Source organism: Rhinopithecus roxellana, chromosome 1 (assembly GCF_007565055.1).
Source record: "Rhinopithecus roxellana isolate Shanxi Qingling chromosome 1, ASM756505v1, whole genome shotgun sequence".
NCBI lineage: Eukaryota > Metazoa > Chordata > Mammalia > Primates > Cercopithecidae > Rhinopithecus > Rhinopithecus roxellana.
In genome coordinates this window covers 2,170,248-2,179,257 of record NC_044549.1, presented here as the reverse complement: position 1 = coordinate 2,179,257, position 9,010 = coordinate 2,170,248, and positions in this window count along the sequence as shown.

Sequence of the window (9,010 nt, the reverse complement as noted above, 5' to 3'; positions counted from 1 at the left end):
TCCTTTACTACTGCCCAAGTCTTAAATTCACCCAATGCAGGTGACATGTTTATGTATTACTTTATTCTTTAATGGCCAGTTGTTATCTATCTCTTAGTGTTTCTCGAAAAAAAAAAAAAAAAGAAGAAGATGTAAGGGTTTGTAAATCCCAGTATATAAAAATCTTTCTTTCTACTTCATGGAATATAGTTGCTTCATTAAACACTAGGCATAGCGGGGAAATCAAAATTAAGAGGTTTAGAAGACACAAAACAAAAAAGGAGAGTCACATCAAACGAGTGCCTTGTTGTACTCCCTTTTCTTCTTACAAATCTAGGAAAACGCAATAGTTTTATGAGTGCCATTTCTTCTTTGAGAGAGGCAATAGTATGTATTGGTAATATTGTTCCCCTGTAGAAGTGATAAAATCAGATACCATGGTTATCCCTGACAGGGAGAATTATGTCAGTGGAGTTTAAATTCACAGGTCCTGGGCTCTGGGTTGTAGCCCTGAACAACTAGCATATCAGCAAGGGTGAAATCAAGGTTTTTCCTTTTCTGTCTAACCTCCATCCTGCATATAATCTCATGCTCTTTCTCTTTGGCAAATTTTGCTTCTGTGAACCAAATTTTTCTCCAAAAACTACTTCGTGAGTACACAATTGCCACCAGGTAGAGCCAAATCATGAACCCAGACAGTCAGAATAAAGAGTGGGGTAATCACTGTATCATGCAAAAATACATTTTTTAAAGGGAACATTTTACTTTAAATTTCACTTCTTCCTTATCTAATGAAAGAAATAGAGATTGTGTTTCAAAGCACTTTGACGTTATATGAATTTATTAAGCGTAAAACATCTTTTAAAAGGAAATTATTAAAATGATGAGTCAGCTTCAAAAATCTAAGTGTTTTGGTTCAACTGAGTGCAATTACTCACATTTGATAATTCATTATAAATGCTAGGTTCTGTATCTCATTTTTCTTCCAACTCTTCAAATTTTATGCTCATCCAACAGCTGTATTCAAGGTAAATCTGCAAAATGTGGATCCTTTTCTATGCTTCTCGGTACCAGTTGCTTAGGAATGACGCTTCATTGTTTTTCTCTTCAATGGCATCATTAAAACTCTAGTCACTTAATCATCAAAGGAATTACACAAACAACTTTTTCAATTGCACCAAACATAACAAAGCTTGTCAAATTTATTTTTATACACAATTTCCATGACAATAATGAAGCAAACACCAGCGTCTGTCAGGCATCACAGTTTCTGCGTCAGTTCTATATTTATCCATCCTAAACTTGTCAAAATATCATGACCATTCCTATGCAAATTTATTTGCTTGAAATTTTGTGTGTACTTTTACCAAAAAAAAAAAAGGATGCTTGAACAATATGCATATCTTTGCACATTCCAACCTAAATGATAAGTAAATGTTGCCGGGAATAGAAGTCTGTTATGGGTATGTAGTGGGTGTTTTGTACTTCATGTGAAATCTCTTTTAAAATACTCTCATGTCTTAAGTCATTAATACAGTCTTATAAATCATCCACTGCCAATTACATTATGAGACATTTCTCTGATTCTGTATCCTATGATATTAAAGGAGAAAAGGAAAAAGAGGGATTAAATGAATTTCTTGTACCTTTTTTTCTTTCCACGAGGCCCCGGAATGTGATCAGTACCTATGACCAACACTAGATTCCAACCTGAAAATGAAAGAACACATCAGACAGGGATTTGAGAAGGTGAAAAGGAGTCCTCAGCTTAGGCAGCGTCCAAGGCCACATTCTAATTTGGTTACTAAATTGAGGATATTTGAATATAATAAGGGTTTGTCAACTAATTGGCCCACAGACAAACAACATTGATCTGGGTAAATTGATGCTATTTCTCTATATTTGTACTCCAAAAGATTATTTCTTGGTTTTCCATTCCAATATGAGTTAACTTGTCAGTGTATAGATAGGCTATTTTTAACAGCAGACTCAATTAAGTTTTTTTCTTTTTACGTTCCTCATCAAATTAAGTAGATTATACTAGTAGAGTTTAACATAAAGCATACTTCTGTATTTTTCTCTTGCCTTAGACAGCATTAAAATTTTAAAATATTGGAGGCAAAAACCTCTTCTCTGAAATAAAAAAATCACATTTTCAAGCACATAATAGAGTGAAAAACAATTTCCTCCTTATGATTCAAAATAGTGTAATGACAAATCTTCATATTGAAATTAATGTGCTATAATCAAAATAAATCACGAAGTAACAGTGATTACAGCTATATTGAAATACAGTACCAGAAATTCGTACTGGAAATTAACTCTTTGTCCTATCTTAAGAAGGTTTTAACAGTAACTAACAGTACAAGTTATAATGCTTTACCAATTTGGTTAAATTTGCCATTGGCAAATGCTCAGAAAATATATGATGTTCCATACTAAACAAATACTAATGTGTTTGTTCTGTTTTGATCTTTTTGTATTAATATTTTCTATTGTAATGCATTATTTATGCATAAACAATATTATACTTAAGTTACTGAGAAAATAATATGAAGCATAACATTAAGCCCATCACTCAGCCTTCAAACAAGACCATTTCCAATAACTTGCATTGACCATTTCCAATAACTTTCATCTACCATTGTGCCATTCTCCTATCCCAACCCCCTTGTGTCTTTTTTAAAAGATAATTGCTATTCTGCATTCTGTGTTTCCCAGGTTCTTGCTCTAGTTTTATCATGTGCCTAGCGAGTATATGAAGAATTTGGGGATTGTGTTTAAATTTTATAGTTAGGTAGAATAGTGTGAACTTCCAAGACCTGCTAGTTTGTCCTGATGCTTCCAAAGGTTCATCCCTGATGTCATGTTTAGCTACAGGTCATTTTTTATGGCTGCATATATTCAATTGGGTGAATGCATTCCAACTATTTATTCATTTCTCTATCAAAGTGCTTTTGAATCATTTCCAGTTTTAGGAGGCATATTTCTTCCAGTTCCCCTTCTTTCTCTTTTTTCCACACAAACATTGCTTCTGTGCTCTCTAGGGTGTATGCATAAACTGTTCATTAAATATGTGTTTCTTCTTTATACTGGGCACACAGCTAGACTACAGTTTTCAAATCTCCTTGGAATAGCCATGTGACTGAGTTGTAGCCAAGGTAATGTGAGTCAAAGTCTGGTACATCTGAGATACAGCTTTCAAGTCATGTGTTTGCTCTTCCAGTGGCCAGCAGAACAGTGTCTCTTTCCTTTGTCTCTTTCCCTCTCCACCAGCAGAAAATAAGAGGCTCGGAACATATTGGAGACACAATGTGCAAATAACCTGGGTCTCTGAATGTTCACCTGGAAAAAGTCTCTCATGGCAAGTGATACATATTTGGACTATTATTGGAATGAGAAATAAGCTTTCATATTATAGATCCCATTTATACATTTTGTAATGTAGTTGATAAAACTATTCGTATTCCTCTAAGTTAGTGGTTCAGTGAGCAGAATTTTTTTAGCCCTTAAAGGAACATTTGACATTATCTGTCACATATGGAACCACAGTGAGGTGAGGTACAATCTGAGAGCACATTGCATTCTGTGCCCTGCGCACCTCACTCTTACAGGGGCTTGCTCCTGGCATCTAGTGAGTAGAAACCAGGATGCTGCTCAACATCCTAAAATGCAGTTCCCCACAGCAAAGAATTATCTTACCCAGAATATCAACAGTGCCAAGGGTGAGAAAACCTGCGCTAATTAATATACAAGCAGATAACAAATGAGAACTGAATGAGTGGTAGTTACTACTACAGCTTAAAGTCAGCTCTTCAGATTACATTTCTGTGGCCATTTGATTTCATCCAATGGTTCAACAATCCAAATTCACCACAGTGGGCCAATTAATTAAGTAAAGAATATGTCTTAAATGTATGGGCTTTTTGTTTTACTTTCTCAAATTACACACATGCTCCTAGAAAGTACAAAATGCAAGTGAATAGAAAAACAATTACTCTCTTTTTAGGAGTGTTTTATCATATCTATTTAACCAACCAACAGATCAGGAACTAAAATGTAAATACTGATCTTTGGTAATCCACAAACTGTTTAATGTTCACAAAATGGAAATTACTGGACTAAGAAGATTAAAGTGGTTGAAGTATGACATAAAAGACGAAAACAACCTGCTCTCATAATCTGTCCGTATCTTACCATGTGCTTCCAATATGTTGTTCCAACACGAATTCCTGGGTCAACTAAGCCTTAGGTTTGGTGTCTGCCCAAACAGTAATCCGATTTATTAATTTTCCTGGCTGGCCTTGATGTTTGGCTAGAAATCAAGCTCTCTTCCTACTGTTGTGCTTCCATTTCTCTGCTTCCTATGCCAGGCTCCATTAAAGATTCATTATATTCAGGGGGACCAAAGGGAGGCAGTATAGCAGGGGCAGAAGCTCTGACTCAAATATAATCTTTACCACTTTCTCAAATAGAGACTTTAAACAAGATGGAGTCTTCTCGTGACTTACATTCCTCTTTGTAACATGATAACAGTAGCATAATGTGAGGGGCAAAAAGAAGTAACACATGTAAAAGTCTTAGAGCAATATCTACACATAACAAGTACTCCCAAAAAGATCATCTTTATTATGCTCAAGTACTTCATTGACTATCTTGCTTTCATATTTTGGGGTTTTTTTATTCTTGTCTGTGTGACTGCTTGCTTGATTTATATTTTACCAACTAGTTTGACTTCTAGTTCCTGATCTTTCTTCTTGGCCATCATCTTCTGTTTAACTATCTACTCTGTTTTTTGTTCTCATGTTGTATATATTATTGATTCACCCATTCATTAAACAAATGTCTGTTGGGCACCAACTATGTTCTACTGTAATTACGGCAGTGAATAAAGCAGACAAAAATATCTGCTCTCATGGAACTTAAATTCTGTGAACTCATAGAACTGTCCTCATAGAGCTTACATTTTAGTAGACACTCCATCTATATCTTGAATCATGACAAGACTCTTGATTTCTTCATGGTTACAGATCTGATTTCCTTAGCTGAGCTTTTAAATTCAGTGTGTCCGTTGGCTGTTCTCAGTGTGCCTTCTAGCCCTGTCAGATATAAATAAATGACAACAGTTGACCAAGTCCTGACCTTGGTTCCAATTCCATAAGTTGCAAAAATCACTGCACAGAAATTAAAACTAAGGCAGTGCTGGGTGATCATTTGTCTGATTCTTGACACAAGTTTATTCAATATTTCACTAGGGTTGAAGCAGATAAAAAGTGCTAGAGGTAACAGACTATATGAAAAGTCCAAGAAATGTTCGAGGGAGAGTTTAGCCTGGGATTCTAAACATTGCGAGTTACCTAGATCAAAAGGAGGACTTTTCTGGGTGTACCATTGGGTACAGGGCATTTGGAAATTTTCTTATCATTTGTCGATGTCCTAGAGATATTCCTATACTTCTGACACTGTATTTTTATGTCATTGTTGTCCAGGATCCCAGTAAAAATCCCACTCTGACAAGGGTTTTGTAATTATATTTGTGGTGATTATATAAAATGCAAAAACAAGCTGGATAGAGTATATGTCTCATAAAATACACCAATTCTTACCAAAATTATGTTGGAAATCCTTTGCTATTATACAGCTATCTAAAAGTTAATTTCCCTTTTCAAGCTTTGGTTTTATGCATTTTAATGTTTCAATTTTGAAACACAATCTTAAATTACACAACTGGCTTTAGAAATGAATAATCATGCATTTTCCACATCAGAGATACGGGGCCTTAAACATATCTTTAAAGCAAACAGAAGATCTTCACTTCGCTGCTGATTAATGCCAGATGCCTTTTCAGTACACAAGGGAAGGATTAACAATATGTAGGAACATGTAAATGGGGAAACTCAGTCAGAAGTGCCGAAGGCACCATAATCATTGCCTTCCTGTGGAACAGTAATCCCAGTGTTCTTCAAATAGAAATTGGGGTTCCTCTTGGGAATATAAAAATCAAGTTTTGTAACAGTTAAGGGCTATTTTGTGAGAAAATTTCAAGTGAGTAGATGGAAGAAGAGCATGCGTGCTCCTGTCATTTATATCAGAACAGTTGTGCTTCAATATAAAGATACTGAGCATTGAAACCTACCAAGTGAAACTTCCAAATTCTGAGCAGGAAATAGTAGAGTCAGACGATGCTGAGTACTTTTTTGTTGCTTCTGATGTGGACATTATGTGTATTTTCTTTCAAATTTGTATAACTTTTGGATTAGCTATGTCAGTTTATATGTGGAAATCATTTTCCAAGTGAATGATAAGGCTCAAAAACAGTGACTTAATTATACTATATTTAATTAAGGCGAAGTACTTTGTAATCCACGTATTTGAAATTTATGTATGCCAAGGATTAGAGTAACATTCCCCCTAGTTCCAACTAGTTCAATAATGAATTTTATTAATGCTTCATGCAGCAAATTAATGCACTACTGGAAGAGTTTAGTCATGTTAGGGTGCGTGTCAGCCAAACGACTGTTTAAGATATGACATGTGAATCTCTCACTTTGTCAATTACATAAATTGCTTTTAAATTATGCTGTAGATCTGGAAACTATCTTACAAAAAACAGTAAAGACACTTGCTAAGCATCAGAGGCCACAAACTATGGATTATGCAACTTAGCGTTTAGTAAAAGCAGACATACAAAGGTGGTACATCCAAAGTTTTTTTCTGTCTCCTATAGAAAACCCTATGAATTTAATCTGCTTTTGGATATTCATGTGAAATTTGAGCAACCTAGGTTACATACACGCCTATAAATCCGTCTTTGAAATAGGAGTCTCAATATTTCATTGCAAGGACATGTGAAATCCTAGAATCTTGGTCTATCTAGCATCTGAATTAGGCTTGTTGTAGAAATGTTTAAAAGTATTCCATCTAGACTACCCTTGCATGGATAGCCTTCACACAACTGAAAATGATGATGCAACATGCAAGAGTGTTTCAAGAACCATCTTTGTTTAGTTAGTGCTCCTGTAAGTCCTACATTTCTAAGCACCCCAATTTTAAGCTTTTAACTAAAAATATAGAAATAAAATGTTTTAACCCAATTACCCTTTCGTTATTTTGCTAACTGGTTAAAGCAAAGTGATGGAAGGATTCTTCAGGGTAGTGAACTTTCTGTTCCTTAGTGAAAGATTGACTGGATATAGGCTGCTGCCAATAAAGTAAAGAGACTGGCTTCATTCAAAAACAGCAGCTGTAGCCAATAAAGTAGTTTAAAATAGAATAAAACTGCTATGTCTGCCTTTCATTGCCTTTGATTCGTCTCAATAAAATTTGCATTTAAACATGGTAGAATTAGCTTGCTTTGCTATGCTTCATATAAAGAAAGTTTCCCCATATAAAGAAAGTTTAATTTCTTTTCAACATTTATTTTCATTATACTTTATTACCACTGTGTATGTTGGCACTTTGCATAAACATTCATTAGCTATGGTACAAAAAAGTATGTGTGTGGTCAATCTAAATAAAAGGTAAATATTTGTTTCAAAAATGCTAGTTTCATTTGCATTAAATATTTATCTTTCATATACAGCAATCAGATGTAACCTAGGGTTAGTCTCTTTCCAGTATGCAGTATTTAATTAGAAGGTCGCCTTAAAATCTTATTGTCTGTAAAAAAAATGTACCTTCTGAATTTAAAATATTAATTTAGATTCCATTAACTAGGTTGTTGGTTTATATGTGACATAATTTTGCTATTAGAGCCTTGTCAAAGTAACTATATGGAAGAGTCATCATATTATTTATGTTAAAGAAAGTCTTCAAAGTGAAGCTATTTAGCCTTCTCTAATAAAGCAAATAATCACTTCTTAGATATAAAAATGGTATGAAGGAAGTAGTAAGTGTTCACAACAGTATCATACTCATCTATTAGAACATAGCCAATGAGTGTATAACAACAAAGCAGATGAGTACTGATAGATTTTACAAGATCAAACTGTGTGACTGTAGAATAACTGACGGAAGAAAAAATATTCAGTCCACTTGGTTATGTATTAGCATTATTTAAATTGTATTATTTAATCTTCATTTTAATTTTTAAAATTGTATTGGGGAAGTCATTTTTCTTTAAATTACCTAACCATATTTTACCATATTAGGAGTGTTAAACTGATTCTAAATTCACTAGGATACAATAAAAACATGTAAATTACATAAAGCAAAAATTATAAATTTTGGAGTAACTTATGAATTCAGATTGTATTTTCAGGCATTGATTGATGCTTTCACTGCAGGATAATGGGAGAGATGAAAGGGTATGAAAAGAATGAGTTATCTAGTTTGGCTCTATATGACTGAAATTCACTAAAGGTAATTGACAACTTTTCCTTTGTCATGCCCAGCCTGGATCTCAAACCAGTTAGTTTAAATCATCCCACATGGTGAAGTTTATCCATTTATAACACACTTAAATCCGGGAAATCCACAGCTACATAGCATTAACAGCAGGTCACAGAGAATTACACCTGAAATGCAAAATAAACAGAAAAAGACCAGTCAATCTTAGGCTCGTTAAGTGCATTTTTATTGATTGTATTTTCTTCCTTCAGCATGAATCCAAAGGACAAAAACTGGTCCTATGGCTTTTACTCTTTCATTATCCCAGACAAGAAAGAAAGGATAGTGTAGAAAACAGGAACATAAAATAGCTGTTTCTGCAAAAATGATCACCTTCCTCATAGCTTCATAATTTACTCCCAGTCCATAAGGTCCTCAGTTCCTGTGATCGCAATGATGGATGACTCCACTTCAGCTACAGCAGGCAAAGACGCTGCCATGTATCACTCTGCAGGATACACAATAGAACCAACGAACCAGCAGGACTGAGTGGCACGCAGGGGTGCCAAGGGAATTCTCTTCAGTGGAAGAGTAGCTAGTCATTCCCCGGAATTATGTAAAATGCAGCTTGTAAATATTGCTCCCATTGTGGACACGTGTGTGTGCAACTTGACAGAAAAGGGCAATGCTGGCACAGAAGAAT